This window comes from Cavia porcellus, unplaced genomic scaffold, assembly GCF_034190915.1.
Source record: "Cavia porcellus strain 051 isolate PalLab524CR breed Dunkin Hartley unplaced genomic scaffold, mCavPor4.1 scaffold_18, whole genome shotgun sequence".
NCBI lineage: Eukaryota > Metazoa > Chordata > Mammalia > Rodentia > Caviidae > Cavia > Cavia porcellus.
In genome coordinates, this window is record NW_026947501.1 from 65,704,931 (window position 1) to 65,731,276 (window position 26,346).

Consider the following 26,346-nt stretch of genomic DNA (forward strand, 5'->3'; position numbering starts at 1 on the left):
TTTTAAATAAGCTTTCTGGGTGATTCTGATGCACAGTAAAGTTTAAAAATTACTGGGTTGTCACACTATGATCATCAAAATGTGCAAAGTTATTTATTTGTTTGGGGAAAAATAAAATTAATGTGCATAGTTTTATAACAGAAGTATGACTGCTTGTTAAATCCAGTAGATGAAGGAGCACAACTGTCTCCATGGGAAATCACAAAAGAAATTAAAATAGGAAAATGCCAGAATCTAAAAGGGCAGTTTATACATGGTTAATACTGAGAAATATGAACTGGGTCCAGGAAGTTTAGCTGTGACTGAGATGAGACATACATTGGGTGAGACAGAAGCACTTAGGGTTGATGGCAAAGACCCAGAGGTGATGTGCCTCAGGATCTGCTTTTTAGTGCACACAGCTGTTAGGCTATAGGTGGAGAAGGCTCTGTACCATTGCCATGCAGCAGCTGGGAGGAAAATACTAAAGTTAGGGAGCTCAAAATATTGCAGGCAGGGAAGGATGAGAAACAAAATGTGTAGATGGAATAAAATATTAGAAAGTAAAAATGTGGTAGAGGAAAATGAAGCATGGAGGAGGGACAGAGAGGATTGGGACCAAGGATTTACCCAATTTTACGTGGGGTGACCAAGGATGTTTCAGCAAAGGAGGTACTTTTAGAATTAAAAATTGGAAGGAGATGGAGCATTAGCCTTGCAGATGTGCAGGCAATGAGTGTATCAGCAAGAATGATGTACATGGCCTAACGTAGGCATGCACCTGATGTGCTGGAGATGCAGGAGAAAATTAATGTGGCCAGGAGGCAGAAAAGAGGAGAATAGATTTGGAAGACATTACAGGAAAGGCAGAAGCAGATGCTTTAGGGCTGAAGCTCATGGTAATGTCTAGCTAGCAGGAGGTGCTGTACGTGTTCTGAGCAGAGAGAAATGCGCTACAGCCACCAATGAGAAACAGACTGGAGTGATCTACTTGGAAGGTGTGGCAACAGTCCAGGTGAAAAGAAATACTGTCAGAAGTGGAGGCCATAAGAAAGGGTTAGATTCTGGACACTGAGGCTCACCACTCAGGGTGGCTGTTGAGATTACAGTTTTTTTTTGTCACAAATGCTCTTGAAAAGCATCTTATGCTTTGAGGAGTCAATGTACTTTTCACTTTAGAAAAACTAAACATACTGTGTTATGATGTTGCACATTACATTTTCAGACGAAGAAATGCACCACAATTTACTTGCCCCAACACTTCAGAGAATATTGGTTGGAAATTAGAATGTTATTTCTACTTTGGAGGAAGCAAACTTGCTATGTCAGCAATGCAGGCTAGAATCTTCTAGATTCTTCACCTGTTAAGTGCATCTTCTATTTTCAAATGTTTCTAGTGCAATCTTATTCTTTATTTTGCCCTGAAGATGTTGTTGTGTTCTGTCAGTGTATTTTCAGGAGCATTCTGAGTGCAAGACCAACAGAGTTCAAAAATCACTGAAGGAAACAATCCCCAGAGAAGAACGAGCTCTGTGAAGAATGGCACCCCTGCGTCTTTCACATCAAGACTCCTCTTCCTTGGCTGGGAATTCAGTAGGCTGTGCTTGCTTCTTATTTCATCTCCAGGCACAGTTTTACTTACAAGTTATGCTTAACTGGTGTGTAATCATTTTCACTGCTTTTATTTGAATGTTTTTCATTCATTTATTTTTTCACTTTTAAAGAGTCTTTGGGTACCTTGGGGTGGGGTAGAGTGGTTCAAATCTATTCCATTTAACTTAATGGGCACTTGAAGATTTAGGAACAGAATTTATATCTTAGTTTATCCAGGTTGCTGGAACAAAATACCATGGGCCAGGTAGCTTGTAAACCACAGAAATTTATTTCACATAGTTCTAGATGCTGAGAGGTCAAAAATGAAGGAACTAGAAATTTGGTGTTTGCTTTCTGGTTCATAGATGACAATTTCTTCTATGCCCTTATGTCATGGAAGAAGTAAGAAAGGTGAATGGGAGTTTATGGGAGTTTCTCTCTCCTAACCTAATTGACCATGAGTGGTCCAATATCCTCCTAAAATCATTCTGGGAACAGGATTTCAACATATATGAAAGGACACATATTTAGACTTTACCAGTTTTTAAGTAGATGTTTAAATCTTTTTTAAAAGAATTATTACGTTTTGAAGATGAAGTCTGTAGAATTGGAACTGGTGGAAAAAAGAAAGAGATGTCAATAATGATGACTCCAAGGCTTGAAAACTGGGAGAATGGAGTTGACACTTAGACAAAGACTGTAAAAAGAAGATTAGAAGGCTGGAAGGGATAACGTCAGGGCCCCAGTTTTGGAAATATTAGGGGGAAGAGAAAGAAAGAAAGAGAGGAAGTGTTTGACTTGGATGTTAGTCTGTGGTTGTAGAATCACAATAAGATGGAGATATAAATATATATTAAAGCTATGAGTTTAGATGTAAGTGGAGAGGAGAAAGGAATCTTTGCATGAGTCCTGTGCTTTCCTAAATGGAGAAGTTGGGAAGACAAGGAGTAACCAGCAAGGGAGACCAAGGAGCAGCAGCTCTTGGTGATGGCCATCACATGTGTGTAAAGTTGTGGGAGCCAGCAAACAGGATGGCTCCTGAAGATGAAAGTTTCCAGTGCTGCTGGAAAAACAAACAAGATGAGGGATGAGATTCAAACGTGAGATCTAATAGTCAGTGGAACTGTCACAGTGTATAATAATAAAACACTTGAGGCTGGATAATTTGTAAACAATAGAGGTTAGCTTGTGGTTCTGGAGCCTGGGAAGTTCAAGAACATGGTACCAGCATGTGCCTGGCATCTGATAAGGGTATTTTTGCTGCATCATAACCTGGGGTAAGGAATTAGGTAGTAAGATACAGCAAGTATGCAAGGGTATGTCTGTCTTCCTTTTCCTGTGAAGTTACTAATTCCATCATAGGGCTGTCATAACCTTATCCAACCCTAATTCCCTGCAAAAGGCCTCCTCCAAGTATTCTAGGATATGACTTTGGGGGTTAGGCTTCCAATATGTGAACACATTCAAGCCACAGGAAAGACTGTGGTCACTCTCAAATGACAGTTTTAGAAGGATAGGAATGAAAATTAATTGTAGTGGAGACCAGGGTGAAGTAGCACACTGGTTTTGCAGGCCTGGATGGGGAGAAGACTGTTACAAGGAGGTGATGGAATTTTTGGTTGTGATAGTGATTATCATTGGGGCCCTATGTCAAAACTTACAGTGACGAACACAAGCAAAGGGAATTTATTTTATTTGTATGTGAATTATTAAGAGGTAGTGTGAATAATAAGCAAGATAATGGCATCTGAGGACCCAGAATCAGTGACAATTTTTATGGCTTTTAAGGTGCTTTTTCCTGTGAAGATGAGGTAGGACGTGAAGCAAAATTTGAGAGGGAAGTAAATGCTGTTGAAAAACAATGAAGGGAGACTGTGGAATAATGATGTGTATTAGAAATAACCTAGTAAGCAAGAAGACTGATGATATGGGAGGAGCATGGGCAGTAGCTGCTGGGCATCTCAGGCAGGCTGGAGAGAGTGGGGCCGTTCAGGGCTTAGAGGGGAGGGCTGCCTTAGAGAGGAAGACTCACACCAACAAGTGCTGGGCATTGGGTAGGAGTGGGGCTGGCAGCAGAGCTTGCAACAGTATTCTTCTGATGGATTTTATTTTGTTAATGAATCAGAAAGCCAGAGAGTGAGAGAGGAGGAGGTTTGGTGATTTGAGAGAGAAAGGGAGGTAGGAAGTATTCGTTTTGGATTATAGGAAATAGATGATAAAAGAATGTAGAATTTCATAGAACTTGGTATGTGAGTTAAAACTGTCCAGTAACTGTGATTCTATGTTTTCAACAGCCTGAGAAAGGACTGAGTTAGATTTTACTAGGGCTGAATCTTTCCAGGAGGTGACAAGAGCTGGTGAAAATGGCGAAATTTTGAGGATGACTTTGACAAGATGATTTGAATGATTGCTCTTGTCTATGGCCACACCACCCTGAACATACCCAATCTCCTCTGAATGATTGCACTATCTCTCCAGTTATAACTGCTGTATTTCCTTGCTATGTACCAATTTTGTGCACCAGAATCCATCTGTTGAAGCCCCAATTCCCAGTGTGTTTATATTTGGAGATAGTTTTCTTGTCTCTGGAGACAATTATAGTTAGATGAGGTCAAGGGGTGAGATCATTGTGGCGGACATTAACCCCATGGATGATCCCTCATAAGGAGAGACGCCAGAGATGTTTCTTGCATCAACAAAAGGACTTGTGTGGACACAGTGAGTTGTCAGCAGTACAGGTTTTACCTGAAATCAAATCTTCTGGCACCTTGATCTTGGACTTCCTTGTCTCCAGAATTATTGAGGAAATAAAAATTATTGCTGTTCAAGCCACCCAGGTTTTGATAGTTTTGACAATAGCCTGAGCACAGACATCCTGCTCCTATTTTTCGAGGTCTTACTCATGAAATCCATACTTTCTCACTCCTCTCTGAGAGTGCTTCTGATTCTGCTGTCTTCAGTTCCTTCAAGTGGTTGCTTAAGTGTCACAGTTTTTATGAAGACCTCCCTAGTCATCCGCTTCCAGTTGTGGTCCTCTCACTCACCCCATAGCACACCTGTGCTCCCTACCTCCACCACTTGCTTCATTTCCCCCAGCAGCCCAGTACTGCTCAGTGTGTTTGATTTATTTAATTCATATTATCTATCACTTCTCATTAGATTGTACACTCTGTAAGGGTAGGGATTTTTGCTTTTAGCTCATTACAATATCAGTAATGTCTCTGACAATGCTTGGGACCTAACAGACAGTCAATAAATATTTGTTGAGCCAATGAATGAAGTCAGGATATTTTTACTATTTGACATTATGTATGAATTAGTAATTGACATCCAAATATTCCAAACTCATGTCAATGCCTCTGTTGAATTTTATTTTCTCATTTTGGGTCCTGAAGTTTCCCTTGCCTTTGAAGCTAAGTCTTCTAGGTATGATTTGAGGTCCAGCCCATCTAACTTTTTAAGACTGTCTATTAAGACAGTATAATATGTGGTTCCTCTACTGAGGTCTCATTAGAGAGAGTATCCAGGGTTCAGTTGATTCCAATTCCATTTTAATCTGTGGTTCTTTCTTGCAATTCCAAACTTGAGGTTGACTTTGGAACATCCTCTGTCTTGAGTTCCCACAATATTTGCTCTAGACTAATGAAAAAATGAATGATCATAAATATAATTACTCTGAAGGCCTAAGGATATTTTTGGTACACTTGGAAGGAAGATGACTTTGAAAGAAAAGCAATTGATTGTAGAGTGCTTCAGGTATTTTTTGCTGTTGGCCTTGGTGGGGGTACCAAAAATAAATAATACTTTTCATCCTCATTTGAGTTCTGAGTAAATGGAGGAATAAAATATAAGGCCACATGTGAGCCAAATATCATTTATTGCTAAAAGCTGAGTTTAGTGTAAGGGCCAAAGGGCCTGTGCCCAGGACACAGTAGGTGCTACCACACTTCCCATGGCAGTGGAAAGAGCTGGCCTGCCCGGGCCTCACTGGTAGGAATGGGAATCCCCCAACAACAGCAAGCCACTGGCCTTTGACAGTTATCCTACTCCACAGAGGGGAAATAGGGAAGGCCAGGGCCACATGTAAGGAGCTTGGAGACATTTTTTCCAGTGGAGGGAGCATTTCCCCAATGCATCTGTCCATGAAGTCTTTGCCATTTGGGAACTTGTGGGAATGGGGTGCAAGGCAGTCACTTTGTGACTGCTGGCATGGCCAACTGAGATGTCTTCTCTAGTACTCTATTAGGCCTCTTTGTACAGTTTTATTGATTCTTCTCAATGGTACCATTTAATGCACCTTTGTAAGACACTAGTCCCTGTGCCAGACATTAGTCAAGTACGAAGAGAAAGGAGGAAGGAACAAGGGAAAGTCAGTCTTTGTTTGTCAAATCTAAATGTCATCTAAATGTGTAAAACAGACACATACCTTTTAAAGACCACATTTGGATGTAGTTGGAAAAGATGTTACAAGGTACTGTTGAGGGTGACTCTTAACTTCTGATCCTTGTTAGATGATTTGAATCAGGAGGAGGGGAATTTCTCACATTAGGTTCTTGGTAAGATCTTGATTCTAAAAATAGAAAGTAAAAAATTCAGTCTTTAAAGCATATGAATAACTTGGATTTTATTTACTTAGGGTTTTTACTTGGTTAATTAGACAGAAAAATCAGTTACCCATGGGCTCAATTTCTTGTGAGCCGTGGATTTCAGTGATGTACAGCAAATAAAGAGTCCTGAGTTCAAATGCCAGGATCATTAATGATTGGGTGTGACCTTGAACCCTGCTCCTCAACTTTATTTGTTGTGTTAGTCAGTGTTTTATAACTGAAACAAAATACACAACAAACAACCTTTAGGGAGGGAAAGTTTATAACGGGTCATGATTTCAGGGGATTTTTGACCAGTGTTCACCTTGGTACATGCAAGATGTGGTAGAACAAGATGATCACTCTGGGGGGGGGGGGAGGGCGCGGGAAGATCCAGGAAGCAACCAGGCTCTCACTACCCTTTTCAGGGGCACGTACTCAAGGATCTAATTTCTTCCCACTAAACCCACCTGCTAGAGGTTCTGTCACTTTCCACTGGTGCCACAGTCTGGTGATCAGGCCTTCAGCACATGGACCTTGAGGAGAATTCAAGATCTAAGCTGTAACACCTACCTGTCTGCAACCTGCTGACTTCTCAGCTCTCTGAAAGATATGTAGGCGACAAAGTGTGAAGTCCATCTGTAAACTATGCTATGAAAGACTAAGCTTGTGCAGTTAAATGTGCTGTCACCTGCTTTTGAAGTTTTATGGGACTATCTGAGAAGCAGCTTCAACCTTATTTCATGCTCTTGATTCTAAATTTTAATTCAAATAGTACTCACATCAGCCACATTTCTTTTTTGTTGTTGTTGATCTAAATTTATGGGTAAAGTCGATGATTTTTAATAGGTGTCTTTAATACCTGAATTATTTAGACAATAGAGAGACTGCTATAAAATCCTATAAGAAAAAAATGTATATTTTTATACTCAATTTTGCAGTCATTTTTTTCTTTAAATATATTAATTCTAAAAAATTATAAACCACCAACAACTGCAAAAGGGCTCTGGATGGAGATATATTTTACCTGAAATATCAGCATGAAGAGATTTTTATGGCTGTTTTAAAATCCCCTTAAATTAGGAGGCTGTAATGGAAAGTCTGACAGGCTCAAATAAGGCAGTTCAAAAATATATTCTTAACACTTAACACGTACTATACATGAAATGTATTTTTAACATGCTATATGTTTATTACAGATTAAATACTTAAAAATGGAAAAACAGCCCAAATGTTTCTTAAATATTTGCTTAATATAGTCAGAACACATTGCGAATTGTAAGTGTGAAGAGTACATGTTAAATGTTTAACTAACATCAAATGCAATAAAATGTTTCATTTGAAATGTTAAGCGAGCGATCAAAATGTCACGTGAGACGACGGATTACAGTTTCGCCCAGACTTCTCTTTAATGAAGGAGAAATGATGGAGGGACACTTGACTGACTAAAAGTCCCGCCCTTGTGAATTCCATGGTCTCATTTCTGCCCGGGTCACCTCTTTTTCCCCCAGTTGTTTAATGGCCTCCGAAATGTCGATTTTCTTTCAAGATGTCACCTTCTCTTTGAAGCTCTCTCTGACTTTTTTCCAAAACAGTGTTGGAACAACTCTTTCTTACAATGTACCAACTTGTATGCCATTATAGGCCAATGTATTTCCTTTCTTTTTTAACTTTTTATTTTATTGGGACATTTTAGATATACATACTGATAACATTCATCATAGGAAATTTGTACTTGTACATAATATATCCTGGCCATTCTTTTTTTCCAGTTCCCTTCCCATCCCTTCAATCTCTCTTCCGCTTTTTATTTACAAAAGCTTTGCTTACATTTTCCCTTCTATTCTTTTTTATTTTGTTCTTTCTTTCCTTTCTTATTCCCCCCTGCCTTGTTCCCCTTCTCATTTGAACATTTTCTTCTCATTTCCCATCCATTATACATTTTGGCCCTTATTTACAGGTTTGGTTTCTCATACTGGAGAAAACAAGTGATATTTTAACATGTGCATCCAGTTTATTTCACTTGAGAGTATGGTCTCAAGGTGCATCCATTTAGTTAGAAATATCTGAAGCTTACCCTTCTTCGTGGCATAGTATCACTCCATTGTATGGACAACACACACACACACACACACACACACACACACACACACACACACACACATCTCTATCCATTCATTAGTTGATGGGTATTAAGACTGTTTCCAAGATTTGGCTTATAACAAACTATACCACTAGAGACCTAGGTTTGTATATATTGCCCTCGTGTGATGTTTTAATTCTTTTGGAAAGATACCAACCAGAATAGGAATGGCAGGGTTGAATGGATCCTCTACTTTGAGTTTTTTTTTAGGAATCTCCACGCTGCTTTCCAAAGTGGTTCACCAATCCACACTCTCACCAACAGTGGGGCCCCCACAGCTCTACCAGCATTCATTGTTGATTGATTTCTTGATAATAACCATTCTTTCTGGAGTAGAATGAAATCTCAGTGTTATTTTAAATTGCATCTCCCAAATAACCAGTGAAATAAACATTTTTTTCATATATTTATTTGCCATTTTACTTCATCTGAGAAGTGTCTATTCATTGCAGATGTCCATTTTTGACTGGGATTTTAAATTGGGGGAACTGATTTTTTGAGTTCTTTATATATCCTAGGTATTGTTTGTCTGAGGTATAGCTGGCAAAAATTATATACTACTCTATGGGTTATCTCTAAAGTCTGGCAGCAGTATCTTTAGCCATGAAAAGCTTTTTAATAAGATGAGATCCTAGTTGTTGATTCTTAGTGACAGGTCCTGTTTATTGAGGTTTTGTTCATAATGACTTTACCTATGTTAGTATCTTCCAATGTTCTACCTATTCTGTCTTCTAGCATATTTAGTATTTCTGCTTGAATATTTAGATCTTTGATCCATTTTAATTTTAGTTTAGTATATAGTGCAAGATATGGGCTAGTTTTATTCTTCAGCATGTGGAAAGCCAGTTTTTCTCCAGCTCCATTTATTAAACAGGCTGGTTCTTTTCTAGTGAAGGTCTTGGGCTCTTTTGTCAAAGATCAGGTGACTGAAGGTGTTGGGAGCTGCTTCTGCATTTTCTAATCTGTTTCATCGATCCTGTAGTCTGATTAGTTTTTGCCAATACCATGCCATTTTTATCACAATAGTTTCATAGTATAATTTCAAGTCAGGGATTGTGATGCTTCCTGTCTTTCCTCTGTTGATCAGAGTTTTGCCATTCTATCTATGTCTCTTCTTATGTCAAAGAAAATTTAGGATTATTTTCTCTAATTTTTTGGGACATGCTGTTGGAATTTTGCTCAGGATAGCATTAAATATGTATAACAATTTTGGAAGTATGATCATTTTCACTGTATTGATTCTCATTACCCAAGAATAATGGGTATCTTTCCATTTTTCTGGTGTGTTCTTCCATCTCCTTTGTCAGAGAACTGTAGTTTTCTATGTAAAGATCTTTTACTTCCTTCGTTACATTGATTCCAAAGTATTTCATTTCTTTGGATGCTATTGGTGAAATGTGTAGTTTCCTAATTTTTCTCTCAGTGAATCTGTTATTTGTGTACAGGGATGCTGTTGAGTTTTGAGTGTTGACATATCCAACTATACTGCCGAATTTGGTCATTAAATCTAGAAGTCTTTCGGTAGAGTTTTTGGAGTCTTCTAGGTAGAGTATCATGTCATCCACAAATAATGATAATTTAATGCCTTCTATTCCTATCCATTTTCCTTGTATTTATTTCACTTGTCTAATTGCTCTGGCTAATGTTTCTAGAACAACATTGACTAAGGGTGGTCACAGGAGTCATCTGTGTCTTGTTTCTGAGTCTAGAGTGAAAGCTTCCAGTTTTTTCACTTAGTGTGGTGTTGGCTGTTGATGCGTCATAAATGGTTTTTATCAGATGAGATAAAGACGTCCTACTCCAATTATCTGTAGGTTTTAAAGATCATGACTGGATGTTGGACTTTGTCTAATAGTTTTTCTGCATCTGTTGAGATGATCATATATTTTGTGTCCTTGGTTCTGTTAATACAGTGCATTACATTTATAGGTTTGTATATGTTGAACCATCCCTGCATCCTTGGGATGAATCCTACTTGGTCATAGTGTAGAATCTTCTTGATAATTTCTTGCATTTTGTTTGCTGGTTTCTTACTGAGGGCTTTTGTAGCTACGGTCATTAGGAAGATTGGCCTGTAGTTCATTTTTGTTTTTAATTAGGTCCTTCTCTGGTTTTAGTATTAGGGTAATGCTCGCTTCCAGGAATGTCTGGGAATATAACTTCCACAGCCTGTGAAACTCTCAAACTTCCTGGGTTGAGGATTCTGAAGGGTGGTAGGAAGGTGAAGAACAAAGACAAGATACAGAAAGCTGGGAATATAAATTTCTCTCCTGATGGAAGGAAAGGAACCACTCAACCACTGCAGGGCATTTATTTATACTTTTGGCAGGTTGATGTGACCTGATATCCATTTGCCTAGCAACTTGCCCGCATGGAAGCTTAAGGGCTTGGTGTTCTCTCCACTGGAGTAACCTGTTCATGTGGCTTTCCTCAGGAGTTCTCTGTTCTCAGGACACCTTGCTCCAGTACTGAACATGTGATCCATCTCCAGTTTAAGCTACTCTCTTCATATTGCTTCCTTTTCAGTTTCATTAAAGAGTATGAGGAATAATGGCATTATATCTTCCATAATTTCTTATAGAATTCAATAGTGAATCCACTGGGACTTGGGTTTTTCTTTGTTGGAAAGTTTTTAATTACATCTTCCATTTCATTGACTGATGTTGGATTCTTTAGAATTTTATTTTATTGATTCAACTTTGGTAATTCAGATGTATCTGGGAATCAATCTATTTCATCTGTGTTTTCTGTCTTGTTATAAAAATGTTCTTCATTTCTACAGGATCTATTGTAATTTCTCTGTTTTCATTCCTAATTGCATGAATTTGAGTCTTTACTTACCTTTTTTTTTGGCAAGGTTGGCTAAGGGGTTTGTCAATTTTATTTAATTTTTCAAAGAACCAAATCTTAAATTCATTCATCTATGTATTTTTTCTCCACTGCATTAATTTCTGCTCTGATCTTTATAATTTCCTTCTGTCTTGGTTACTTTCTCTTGTTGCTGGGATAAAATAACCAACACCAGAAATTATGGAAGGAAAAATTTATTTAGCTCCCCGCTTATAGAGGTTCAGTCCATAGTCAGCTGGCTGCAAGGCATGGTGGCATGGTACAGGGGCTGCCGATTGTGGCAGTGACAGGAACCAAGGCAACAAGAGCAAAAAGAGAAGGGCACATCTCTTTTCTTCCTCTATATTACATGCTGACCCCCCCCCCCCTGGATGGGAGCAATACTCACAGCACCAGCCTCAGCACTAGGCATCAAATCAATCACAAATGTTAGACGCAGCCACTTTCAAAAGGCCTGCCATCTATTACTGCAGGAGGCTTTGGGAGGAAATCCAAACACAAAACATAACATCTTCCTTGCATGATAGTTTGGCTTGACCTGATCTTCTTTTTCTAGAAGCTTGAGGGTCAACCTTAGGTTTTTTATTTGAACATGGTGTTTTTTGATATTCGAATTCATCGATATAAATTTCCCTTGTAGTATTGCTTTCATTGTGTCCCAAAAGTTTTGCTATGTTGTGTTGATACTACAATTTAATGGTAGAAACTAATTTCTTATTTAATTTCATCTATGAACTATTGGTTGTTCAGGAAGATGCTATTAAATTTCCATGTGTTTATGAAGTTCTTATGATTTCTTTAGTTATAAAACTCATGAAATAATTTCAATTCCTTTGAATTTATTTAAGCATGTTCTGTGAGCTGGTTTGTGTCTATTTTGGAGAACATCTCTTGTACAACTGAGAAGAATGTGTATTCTGACACTTTGGGGTGGAACAATCTGTAGACATTTGCCAAGTCCATTTGTTCTAAAGTTTGGTTCAGTTCTGATATTTTGTTGTTGATTTTTGTCTAGTTGATCTGTGTATTTGTGACAGTAGGATATTGAGGTTCCCTTTTACAATTTGTTTTCTAATGTATGTTAATTTTTGTTTTATATAGTTGAGTGTACTGCTGTGTGGTGCATATGTATCTATCATTGTTATCTCTTCCCCTTTGATTGTTTCCTTTACAAGGATGCAGGGAACTTCTTTGTTTCTTTTAATCAGTCTTGGCTATAAATACAATTTGCCTACATCTAGAATAGTACTCCTTTTTTCTGGGTTCCTATCATACAAATATTGTTTCCCATTCTTTGACTTCCTGTCTATGAGTTTCCTTTTGAATTAATGTGTTTCACTTCTGTATCATACTGTTGGATCTTGCTTTTTGCTCCACTCTGCCAGTGTTTCTTTTGATTGGTGAATTGAGACCGTTAACATTGATTGTTATATATGTATTGACTTATCCGTGTCATGTTATTTTCTTGTTATTGGTTCCCTATTTTGCCCTTGGTTTAGCTATTTGCTTTACCTGATGGATTCATTCTTTTGGGATTCATGGAGTTGTAGTCCTTGCTTTCTCTTTCTAGAATGTCTTTCAGGAGATTTTGGAATGTTGATTTTATAGTCATGAGTTTCCTCAAGAATTCTTTGTCATGGAAGTATTTTATTTCTCCACCAATTTTGAATGATAGTTTTGGAGAGCACATTAGCCCTCATTGGAGTAATTTTTCTTTAGGGCTTAAAGAACTTTATTGCAAGCTATCCATGACTTGAAGATTGATTTGTGTTGAGAAGTCTACTATGATTCTGAAGAGCTTTACTTTATGTATTTCTTTTCTCTAATACCTTTTAGTATTTCACTCTTAGGTTAAATTTCTGGAAGCTTGATTATTATATGCATGAATGTAGATGTTTTTGATCACAACTAATTGGAGTTCTATATGCCTCACTTATTTGTAGGTCAAATATTTTTTTCCCTTCTTGGGAAGTTTTCTGCCTTAGTTCTGTGAATAGATATTTAAAAATTTATTTGTGCTATCTCCAGATTCTTTTCATTGACTCCAATCAGTCTTATGTTATTGTTCTTTGCATTATCTTATAGCTGCTGGATTGATTTCTTGTGGTCCCTTGCTGTTTTTAAGAGATCTTGCTTCCATGATTGTTAACTGAAATTTTGTCTTCTATATGTGATGTTAGCTCATTCTACTGTGTATGGAATTTTTAATCACCCAGATATTTGTTTAAATCTGTTTCATTTATTACATTGCTTTCTTATGTTGGGCATTCATAGTTTCCATCATTTTCCTAAGTCATAAAATTTTTAAATTTGTATTTGCTTTAGAATCACTAAACATGTTTTTCATCATGGTTACCATCTCTGTAGTTATCTGAGAAATTATTTCTGATCTGAGTCTTTCTGGAGTCTCATTCATGTGCTTTGTTACTTCCATTGTTATTACTTCAGAGAGTCCAGATGGTTGACATTTGAATTGCTCTACTTCACTGTCTCCTGGATTTGCCTTTGCTAAACTGGTAATCCGGGGTTGCATCTTGTCTAAGTGTCTTTTCATTTTCTATTTTTAAGTTTAATTTCTAGATGTATTGTTATAAGTTGCCTATAGTGAGTAGCTTTATTGCTAGTATTTAGAAACCTTAGGGAATTGTTACCTAGTGTAGTTGCCTTCCAGACTTTTGGAATTGAGTCTGTTTCAATACCCTGTTGTTTCAGTTTATTGAGTATAATAAGTTGGTGCTTATTTGGCCTACCTCTGGTTCTTTGAAACTGGCCTATTAGCATTGTTTAGGACTCTTAGGTATGTGCAGTCTTCATATACCAGTCACTACTGATTGGAACCATTATGTCACCTTGGCTAATGCAGTAAAATAAGCGATAACAATAGTATCCAACACAATAGAAAATGACAAACTGTTGTAACTATTAATTTGCCATTTTTAACTGTATGACCTAGTATTGTAGTTATATAAAAAAATCTAAAATGAACCTGAAAATTATATATAAGCTCTCAATATGAGATTTTTCTCTAAGGTGAGAAAACATAAAAGAGATTAGGGAAAAAATAGACAAATAGAAGATGAGGAGTTTAAAAGCAACGTGGAGAGCCAAAGAAGATTATGAAAACTTTAGAAAACTGGAGGCAACTAGAGAAGGAAGAATATAAGAACAGAACAGAAAGACAACAAAAAACTAGAAACTGTTCAGACTAATATAAAAACAAGAACAAATAATCAAGAAAAAACAAATACAGGAAAAGAAAAAGAAAGAGGAAAAAAATATCTACTTCAAAGCGTGTCTCTGCTGTTACTGGTAGACAACTTGGGCAGACAGTCTTACGGCGGGGTAGTGATTAATTCTAGCAAAGCTACACTTTTAGTTTCACTGAAACTTAGGCTGATTTCTGGCTGTTGGGCTGGAATTCAATTTGTTCAGCATATAACACCCTGTGGGCCTCCTGACAGCTTGAACTCAGCTCCGTGCCTGTTTAAACATGGCTCAGTGACCTCCAGCTGACTTGAACACAGCAACCTCACCCTGCCACTGGGAGCTACTAGATAGAGCCAGCCCAAAGCTGTTTTGAGCTCTGAGCTCAGCTGACCAGTCTCCAACATGGATACTCTCCAGTTGCTCTCTCCTGGGAGATGTGTGAACCCAAACAACTCACCAGTCACCGAAGTTCTCTTTGTCCACCGCTCCATTCTTCTGGTGTGGTTCTCCATGGAGGCCTTTGAAGCCACTAGTAGCCACAGATTTGAGCTTCCCTTCCCAGGAAGTGAGTAGAGGCTCAGAGAGAAAATGCTGCTGGCATCTCCTTCTTGTTTGTTGAAGTCTCTCTCTTCCGTTTCTCTGTGAGCTTCAATTCTTGCTTCAGATCCTTCCCAAGTTTCAGGGTTCTGCTTCCCTCTTTCTTCTCTTTCTCATATTTCTGTACTGCAGTATCTGGATACCAAATCTTGGAGAGGCTCTTTCTCAGCTTCTCACCACTCTACCATCTTCAAGAAGTCTTCTAAGTCAATATATTTTCTATTATAAAATTGAACAGACAGTGCCAAATCTATATCTACCAGCTTTGTGACTTTGGACAAGTTATATAATCTGTCTGCATCACATTTTCCTCTTCTGTCAAATAGAGATGATCATAGAACATAGTATGCTGGACTGTTGCAAGAATTAAACACATTAGAATGTGTAATGTACCTAGGACATATCTCAGCACAAAGTGCCAGTTCCCTTGACATGAATTCTTTACTCTTAAAACTTGCAATGTTGTATATGCCTATAATCCACCACTCTGAAAGGCCAAAGCTGGAGGATCATGAGTTCAAGCCTAGTATGGACAGTGTAGCTATTTACTAAAACCCTGTGTCAAAATGTAAAAATAAGAAAAAAGAATTGTAAAACTCAGTCTGAAGGCCCTGGGTTCAGCCCTGAGTACTGGAAAATACTTTTTTTGCAGTGTGTTTTGGATATTTTAGGCAAATATTTAAGATGTATTTGGGTTTGCCCCTAATACTTAATAGTACTTGAAGGGTACTTAATATACAGTAAGCATGTTAAAGTGCTTTTTATATATACTATATTGCATTAATGTGTTTTTTAAAGCTATTTTTAGATTATTGGGTTAAAAGTTCAGTTCCTCTCCCCTGGGACTATGATTTTGGGATGACACTTTTTTCATTGTTGGTGTGTGTTAGGGACTTAGTAATTGTTTCTTGAATAAATAAATAAGTGCATGTATGAACAGAGACAAACAATCCACCATATTGCTGAATAAATGTTTGGGTCTATTTTGTGATTAGGTTCTTTTCAGTTTTTGACAGTTTCTAGAGTCTCGGAGATTTCTAACTAAATGCTGTTAATTAGAGAAATCACCCTTAAATTGCAAAAGGATTATATTTTGGGCCAAAAATCCCCACTGCAATTAAAATGTCCATAAATTAATATCTGAGTCAAGGCTTAAGGAAATGAGTTTTGGCAACTGATGCAAAAATTAAGAAAATACTTCCTAATTCTGTATTCCTGGCCAGTTACATCAACTAAGTGTACCTTAATTTCCTTATCTTCACAGGGAGAATCATTAAGTTAACATCTGGAAAGTACACAGCCCAGTGCCTGGCACACAGTGGTCTCAGGAAATGTAGTCACTGTCACTGTATTAATGCATCTTAGTCTAGTGGTTGTTATATAAGTAATAACTATGCTAAGTGTATTAGTTACTGAAAATTGTCATCACTATTATGTAGCACACTGAAGTTTTGGAGTACTTTCATTCTCTTTTTCCATTTCTAGCTTCTTCCATAAGCCTGAGAAGAGTGGGATTGTGTGCTTGATTTTCAGTGAAGCTTTCCAAATTTCTTCCCCCTATTCTGACTGGCAGAGCTTCTTGAAGTCTGGTTTACTTTCTGTCTCTCCACCTCCTGTACAAATATTTCCACAGAGAGAGGATGAAACTCTGCTTCAAATGCGAACAGAAATTACTAAGTACCAGAATGTCATTTCTTAGATGCACAATAAAAAATGATGTTAAAATAACTGATCAAACTAGTCTCTCATTTTAAAAAGAAAATATTGGTGTCTTATGAAAAAATGAAACAAATAATTGAATACAGCTGTCTCAGTTGCCAGTAAAAGCCTGTCTCCCAGAGTCAGTATGGCTTAGGGCACTTGGAAATTAATTCTTTGAAATTTATTTGAAGTATGCAGCAATTTTGTACACAAGTGCTTTTAACACTAATCTCAAATGGGGGATTCTAAGCATTGCCTCTGACCTCATCTTTTTATCTCTGCATTGCTAATAGGCCCAGTATTATATTTAGAAATGTTTCAAGATTTATTCTCACTTTTGATAAATTATCACACTTTACATTCAAACACTTTCTTTTTCTCAAATTCTTATATCATTGTTATTTATCTTTAAGGAGAATTTCTATGCCTTTATTTCTTTACCCTAAACATGAGTGATTTCTAGTTCTGTGGTCAAAAAGCCATACAATTTCTAAAATCTAGCAGATAATTCTTCACATGCTGTGCTTTTAAGGCTAACACATAGAAGGAAGTGGACTCACTGAAGTCTAAGCACTTTAGCTAATACACACTTGACAAAACTTACAGCTTTGGGGGCTGTGGACTACTATACACATGCCATAGATTTTGAAAAATATGTGAGATAAAATCACATGGCATAAAACTTACCTAATAAGTAAATTTATTTCATAAGGTGAATGAGCTCAGTGATTTTTAGTACATTCAGAGAACTGGGCAACCACCAGATTGCAGAACATTTCAGAACATTTTCACTCTCCCAGGAAGCTTCACGCTACCCATTAGCAGTCATTGTCACTACCAGCTCCTCATGCTTCTCACCCTCAGTCACTAGTCTATATGACTTTTTCATACAAATCAATACAAATAAAGTCATTTCATACAAATAAAGTTTTATAATATGTGCCCTTTTGGGTCTAGCTTCTTCCATTTAGCATAATGTGTCCGAAATTCATCCAATTTTCAGCATTTGTCAGTAACTTTATGATGAGTAATATTCCATTGGTCAGATATAACCCACCTTTGTTTCATTCATCAATTGAAGGCCTCTGTATTACTTACTTTTTTTCTGATGTTTTGAATAACACTGCTATCAACATTTGCAGGTAATTTTTTGCATGAATGTAGTTTTATTTCTATTGGGCAAATACTAAGGAGCAAAACTGCTGGACCACATGTTAAGTCCTTTGTCGAAAATGACTCACATGTCTTAGCTCTTTATGATATTATTGCTGTAATCAAGGGAAAGAGTGAGCTGACTGATTGGCTTTTTCAGTTTGGTGCAGTTTCATTAACATGGTGGGTAGCAATAGAGGAACAACTGGTTTCAAAAGGCACGCAAGATTTCAGGGAGTCAGACTGAGTTTTTAAATCTCAGGTGAAGACTTTTAAAAATTAGTTGAAAATTCAGGATTGACATTCAGGAAGAAATCTAGGAGATGGAAAGGGAGGGGCAGGGTAGGGAAGAGGGAAGAGCAAAGGCAGGGGAGGGGGAGGGGGGGCAGGGGCAGAGGAGGGGGAGGGGCAGGGGAGGGGGAGGGAATCTTTAATCTGTTGCTTAAAGTTGCATTTGCTTCTCTAACTCTTTCCTTTCTCCTGCTCATACATCTACTTAGATTCTTCCTTCTTGAAGTTTGTTCTTTCAGTCAAACTTCTTTCTCCAAATACCTTCTCTTTGGCTCACTTAAAATGCTCTCTGCTCTTTTTCCTCTTGATCTTCAAGTGTGGGTACAGCAATTTGCAGCTTTTGGTAAAAAAGCATCTGGAGAATTAGACAATCCAACAAGGAAGTGACACAGGGGTGGGGGGTGGGAGGGAATTGAGTGTACACCAGTACAGCCTGACTTTTTCTATTGGATAAGATCATTGCTCCCTTTTGAAAATTGGTAATTTTTGTTTGGTTTAAATGCTTAAGAACAATCAACATTAGAAGAACTTCAAAATGCTCTATTTAACTCTCGAGTTAGCTATGATATTGGCATTTTTATCAGTTTTATACAAGATGTTCAATTCTTTTTTAATGTACTGGTATATCTTTAATGATTAGAACTAGGCATTTTACATAGTAGAAGCTCAAAAAATTCTTACTGAGTGTCAGAGATACAGTGTTGTGGTAGAGCACTTGCTTAGTATGCTTGAGGCCCTGGTTTCCCATCACCTGAACTGCAAAGGAAAAAATATTAATATTAATCAAAGGAGGACAGGGTTCTGAGAAGTTAATTTGCCTGTGCACAGCAGGAACAAAGCAGGAACGCAGGGCCAGATTATGCTAATTCCTAAGATAAGAGTATGTTGCCCTGCTCCCTGTTATCTCTGACTTCCTCTCTCATTCATGTAAGGAAAGTCCCTGGATAAAAATTTATGAAGACTTACTGAAAAGCTTGATTCATGAGTAGGGTCCTTGATGCTTTACCCAAATGAGATGAGCAGTGCTGAATGATCAAAGAAAAAGATCAATTTCTTTACTCTGGGACATCCAGACAAAATGTGTCAGAGATGATGATCCATTGTAAATCATCAAAAGGGGCAAGAAGTACATTTTTCTATATGATCTTCCTTGTCGCCAACTCTGTGTATGTGAATGTGGTTTGAACATCTAGGAATGGAGTTTTAGAGGAGATTGTCTCCATTTCCTTTGGACTGATTTTCTCAAGGATTTTATACTGTAGTCTGTTGACTTGAATTTTAGTAAAAGAACAAATTAAGGTCAAATCTTATTATAGCAAATATGGTTAAAAAATATTACCATAACGAAAATGTTTTAAAGGCTTGGCCACCAGCCTAAAGAAATAGAAGCTTGCTGATTTCTTCAGACTAAAAATCACTGCTTTAAATGATTTAGTATAATAACTGCTTTTCTTATGAGTCATTTTTATAATGGGGGAGGAGAGAGAGAGAGGAAGGAAAGAGAGGATGGGAGAAACAGAGAGAGACACAGAGAGACATACAGAGAGAGGCAGAGAGCAAGAGCAAGAAAAAGAGAGAGGAAGGGGGAGAGAGAAGGGAGAGAGAGACAGGATGGAGAGAGGAGAGGGGAGATAGAGAGAGACAGAGAGAGACATACAGAAAGAGATGGAGAGCAAAAGTAAGAAAAAGAGAGAAAGGGAGAGAGAGAGAGAGAGAGAGAGAGAAAGAGAGAGAGAGAGAGAGAGAGAGAGAGAGAGAGAGAGAGAGAGAGAGAAAGACAGAGAGGGAGAGAGCTATTCTTTAGCACTTTATTTTGTGGTACTTATGCTTCCAGTGAATATTAGCCCGCCACTGCCAATGGGAAACACCAAGGCATTTCTGCTCTAGGATTCCAGATCTTCAAGTATTCATAATTTGATATAATGATGTGAAGAACACAGAATCATACAGCCAGCAGAAGAATGAGCAATACAACACTGTCTGGCAAACACACAAGAAATGATTAAAAATAGAAAATTAAAAGGCAATGCAAGGTTGTGTGCCTTCAAAAGCAAACACAATTGCTTTTCTCTGGCTGTACTAATGATGTTTTGGTGTCTCCATGATCTGGGACAGGGTGAGCTGGAGGAACAGTGACTCCGTAACCTACCTCCAGCCCTGTTATTTCTTCTGCTATGCAAGGCTCTTCCCAAATGAGTTTTCTGGTGGGTCCTACTAAAGATACAGCTCTGCCTCAGCTTCTCTATAGGAACCTTCACCTTCTCTGCTTCTCCAGCCCCATGGCTTGAGCCCAGCAAATGAAGGAAGTAAACTCTGCAGTCCACATGGCAGGAGAAAAGCAAGGCTGGGGTAGCATGCCTTCATACTTCCGGCATGAAATATATGTTGCATTCTTTTAAGTTTAATGGCAGGGATTGGGTTAGACTATCAATGTACAGTTACCAGCCTAGTGCCGGTCCATGTGAGCCTAATGCTTTTACCATTAGGTTCTGTCCCTAGACTCCCCTGGGACTGTTAATCATGATCTGTCAACTTTACTGGATTAAGAAACAGACAGCCCCTTGCTAAAGCAGAGTTGTGCATGTGTCAGTGGAGATGACCGTCATATGGACCAGCAAACTGAGGGAGGGAGACCTGTCTTGGTTGTGAGTGACACCAGCTGACATGCTTATAGCCCAGATGGGATTCTTAAAAAGGTAAAGAAGGAGCCTCATGTATTTTCAAAGAGCTCAGTCTGCTTGAATGGGTGAGTCTCTTGCTACTGTAAGCTTTGGACTCTGGTTTCCAGTTTCTTTACTCTGCCAGCACAGTGAGTCTCCAGTGAACTTCTAGGCCTTTGACTTTGGACAGGGGCTACACCCTTAGTCCCCTCTTGTTGTGAAGTTTCCAGATTTTGGGCTGAACAATTGCTGGATTCTCTGGCTCTCCAGCATAATGAAGATCACTACAGATGCTCCTGCCTCGGTAAACTACCTAATAAATCCCCTTGCATAATTGTAAATGTATTTTCTATCAATGGTGTCCCTTTAGAGAGCCCTAACCAATGATTCCCATGGGTTCTGGGTTCCCCTCTGCCCAGTAGCATCTTCTGTCTACCTGCTGTAGGAGAGCTAAAGTCTGAGCAATGGCTTCTTTGGTCGCAGGTTTTTGCCGGAGAAGTCATTTTGCTGAGTTTGACTGTTACGGAGGTTTTCTCTGTTTGTGTAAGGCTCCAATGGGACATGACTCTCACAGCACCAAACCTGTTTGCCAGCAGAGGTATTGTCCTCAGTGGAGACTAAAAGAGATAAGATACAGTCTGGAATCTTGCAGGTCCCAGAGATCTGGAGGCGCCCCCCCCCCAGAATTCATATCAGATGCCACAAGGACTTTGCCTCCTGAGGCAAAGTACCGTGACCACAGATGTTTATTGACATCTTCCTGCCTAATGTCCCTTGCCTTCTTTCATCATGCTACAAAAAGTCAGTGCTTGGCCCTTTTCTGCTTCATTCCCACCTCCTCCTGCTCTGAGCGTGAACAATACCACAACTAACTCATAAAAATGGCTGGTTTCTAGATCAAGAAAGATTCCTCCTCTCCACCTCACAGGCCTACACTGTCCTTTCATCTCGCCATGATAATTTTCATGTACCCCTAACCCATCTACTTGGGCCTCTTATCTACTTTCTTTCCTGGATCCCAGGGTTCCTTGAGGCTCCCTCCTCTTTTTACACTCCAAACATGGCTTTTCCAGAACCCTACTGGCTTCACCCAGATTGACTTCGTCCATGTGACATGGGTACAAAATTTAAGATAGCTTTCAGATTAGGTCAACACCTTCATGGTAGAGGCTTTCTCTATCAGTTCAGAAAAAGCATCAGTACTTACCAGTTCTCTCCTAACTGATATAATCCCCTAATTTGGGTCTCTTTACTTCCTTTCTATTAGACAATGCCAAATTTTCCTTAGTCAAATTGCACTGGAAGATATCTAAGTTGCTAGCGATCCAGTGGAACTTTCATACTCCCTGTCAACTTCTGTCATCTTGTAAAGCAGAAAAGCCTAACAGTTTACTTAAAAGCCATCTTACTAACATAGATTCTTAACTTCACAAAGACTGGATCTTTCTCCTCCCAGTTGCTCTTTTCTGAGAGTAGTTTGTGTTATTCCCAGAAAGCCTACTGGACATGGACCGGGTGAACTTCCATTAGGGCTGTACCTTCCTGCTCAGGGCAAATCTCAGCCCAGGGACTGGCTCTATTGTAGATAAGTCCAGTTTTACAACAGTCCAAAAGGAAATATGACATGCTGCTAACCTTCTCCTGACACTTACCCTTATGATGACAACTGACACAACAAACTAGGTTTCATTAAAGATTTAAATTCCTAATCCCTTCAGTCAAACTGGAAAGGACCTTTCAGTGTCATATATAGCATTCCAACAGCTGTCCTTTTACAAGGACCTCTGCGGTGGGGTTCACTGGTCTCAAATAATGCTGTGTCTGGGTGACAATTTTCCTGAACCCTCCCCTTTGTGGAAGTCACAAGTGATCTCCCCCACATCCCTCAGGCTGACCAAAATCCCAGAGCGTACCTAAGTGCCCTGACACTGTATATCCCACCACTTCATATACTTTATTGGATCATTTTGCACCAGTGTGACCTTGTTTCACCCTCAGGCTTTTACTGTCATATCTTTGTCTACCTGGATAAAAGATTTTTACCAGGGTGCTCTGTGTGACTTCTCCCCAGAGAAAGTGGCATTATTTTCTCTCTTAACTTGTGCTCCTGTTGGATAATTGATAAAAAGGTTCATGTTTCTACTGTGCCTCTATGTGGGTGCTACTCTACATTTTGCTTTCAAGTGTTACAAGTCAACAGCACCTTGGTTCCAAGATGGAATCACTTCCTATGTACACAGTTATGTTCTCCAAGGTTTTTCTTCACACTAAGTTGCCCACTCAGTCCATGTGTCAGGCAGGGAGCTGCCATGAGAACCAGCACTCATTTTCTTGTTTTCTGGCAGAGACAAAGAGACCTGGACATCTGGAGACACCCAAAAATTTGCATGAGAGGTCTCAAGGACTTTGCCCACTGAGGTGCAAGACAGCCAGAGCCCTGTGAACACAGGTATTTATTCACATCTTCCTGCCTAATGTCGCCTGCCTTCTATCAATCCCTATAAAAGCACTATTTTCTCCTTGTTCCCTACAGATGGCCTTATTGTCCTCTGTCTGCTGGCACCTAGATATTAAACCATTTACCTTGTTGCTTTCACAAAAACCTGTTGAGTGATCTCTCATAGTTTTGTTTCTTTGCAGTTATCCTGCTAGGATTCCAGTACCACTGGATTGGTGTTTTCTGTGAAATATGGATTAGAGCATTCATAGTAGGGAGGTCTTTAGCTCACAAATGATAGAAACCACTAAAATTAGCTTAAGAAAATAGTGATAGTAATAGAAAATAGGGATATCTTAAGAAAACAGTAATAGTGCTGCAGCTGATATGGTTAGGAAAGCATGCACTACTAAAACTAGGAGATCTCAGTATCTCTCTACTTCTGTCTCTGATGGTTTCCTGCTGAGACTCTGTTTCTAGCCTGCCAGTAAGGATCCCAACTTGTAAAATCAAGTATAATTCCAGAGAAAAGACTCTTTTTCCTGTCATCTACTCCAACACTCTGTAACTAGTTGCCTCATCTTGGGTCCCTTCCAGACTTGGCTTTGTTCCTACCCTTAGCCATCATGGTCATGTCACATACTGGGAATAGTAAGGTTACATGATTGACATCCCTATTAGAATCACACCAAGTAGAGAAAGGGGAAATAGGGCAGAAAGTGACACATATCCATGATCTGCGTGGCACCTTAGTTAGCTTCTTCATTGAAAGTATTATGAAATTTCTGGTGGATAGGATGGCTTGAAATCCATAATCATCATGCTCTTGGGATGTCATGCTTTGCACTTCCCTGACAGTTTTGCTATATGTCTTCCCAGGAAGAGATATCATGGCTTTCATTAGCTCATTATGCATGTCCAGGACCAAGCAAGTGTGAGACGCACTGGTCTGGGGTGTGATTTTCCATGTGCATTCATGAATACTGTGCCAGATATGTACCAAAGCATTGAGGGGGCAACACTGCACAAGGAAATGCTTCAAGAGATCCCTCCTTGGAGGGCTTTCCTCTTCCTAGCGGGCTCCTTGCTGCTGATGTATGGCAGGTGGAAGACTTGAAACCAAACTTAGCATTAGTTGTTTTTAGGGTGGCATAAGGGAATTAGTCTTCAGTTTAGAAAGCCCAGTGGATCTTTGTGGCCACAGGAAACAGTGAAAGAAATCCAGGGGTGCTGGGGAAGGAGAAAGTTCTGCTGGAGAGAGGGGCAGGAAGATTTTGCTCTTAGTCTGGGGAGACTGGAATGGCACACAAAAGGCTCACAGGGTCACCACAGGACTCCAGTGCTGTGAAAAATATTAGGCATCACATAGAGGATGGAGGTGAGGTGCAAAAGGGTGAAATAATTTATACAGAACCAGTGGGCCAGGAGGGCAAAAACCAAATCAGAGTTCGCTGTCCTCCGGTGCCACTCTCTGCTGGCGCTGCTCTGGAGTCTCCACTTGCTCTGCACTTCTTTTTGTGTCATTCCTGCCTACGTAACCAGGTCCAGGAAATGGGAAGACCCTGGGGAAACACATGATGCGGGAGTGAATAACGGAAATATCTCTTAGGAGCTGACCAGGAGACCAAGAACTCAGTAGTGTTGGGCTTTTACACTCTCTTTGGCTTAGACCATTTTGTTCTGCTATAGCAATAGTATATCACAGGCAGAGTAATTGATAATGAACAGAAATTTTTTAGCTCATTGTTCTGGAGGCTGGGAAGGCCAATACCAGGGTGCTGGAATCCAGCAAGTTTGTCTTGCTTCAGAATCTCAGGGTGGAAGGCAGAAGGACAAGAGAGGGCAAAAAGAGGACAAACATCCTTTTATAAGGAGCTCATTTCTGCAATAATAAATCTACTTTTGTCATAATTGCATTAATCACCCCATGGTGGAGTAGGGGGGGACCTTTGCCTCTTAAAAGTCCCACTCTTAGTACTGCTATAACTGCAATTAAATTTCAGCATGAGTCAAACCCATAGCATCCCTCATCTGGCAAACCTCCTCAGTGCCCTTCACGTTAGGCACATTGCTCCAGGGGCCTCTGAGAGAGTAAGAAAGCAACAGCGTGCACTTTTGACAGCCCTGGTCTTGTTCCAAATGAAAACGCCTGCTGTAGAGAAGTGCAGATGCCTTCTACCTATTTGTGCCAAAAAGGTACTCTCCCGCTGAAAAATTGCAGAATTATTAGTTCTTGAAAAATGTACTACTTCTATCCCTTCCATTGAAATTCAATCCAACTCAATTAAAAGTTCGTGGCAGCCTCCATAAGGGCACAGATGCCCTGGAAAATGATTTTGGGGGTGTTTTCCCTGGCTGTGAATGGTTCCTCCATGTGGAGGCGACCACACATGTGTTTAAAAATGAAAACAGTCCGGATGGTAATGGAGCAATTCAATAATAGCAACTCACATTTATAGAGCAAGCTTCTTTTCAGGTTACAGTTTGTGAGGTTGGTCATGGGCAGAATATAACCTGGGCTTTGTCTCAGCTGTGACCTGGGCTCTCTGTCTGCTACACATCCTCCACTGATGCCTGCCCTCTTCTACTTGTCTCTGTTTCTCTCCTGATCTTTCAGATCTATGTGCTACGTGTAAGATCTATGGCTCCAAACACTGATTTGGTGGCAGAATGACTCATGCTGTAGATGCTCTCTGTCCAGGAAGTATTTCTGGGAGTCACAGACTGTGCTGAGAAGTTGAACTGGCACCAGTCTACATTCCAGCTCATTAGATGGGGCTCTATCTCCTAGCTATACTGACCTACTTATCACAGGATAGAGTGCACTCCCAGTTGGGAATTCTGGGGCCACCATATTGACCTTTACCCATCTTATCTCCTTTGTTCAGTCTCCTCAAGCCAGGGCCTTTGCTGTCTTGACCATGGAGTCAGAATCTAAGTAATCACCGGCTCATGGCTCCATCCAATAACATCTACCTCACTTATCACAATCCCGTGGACTCTTCTGGTCAGACTGAGCCCCTTCTGAAGTTTCTGTGGTGCTTCATCTATTACCTTCTTTATCCAACATTTCTCTCTGTTTGAGAGTGGTTCTTACTTCTAGCTGGGTGCATGGTCCTTGAGTACAGTACCATTTATAATATAAAGGGT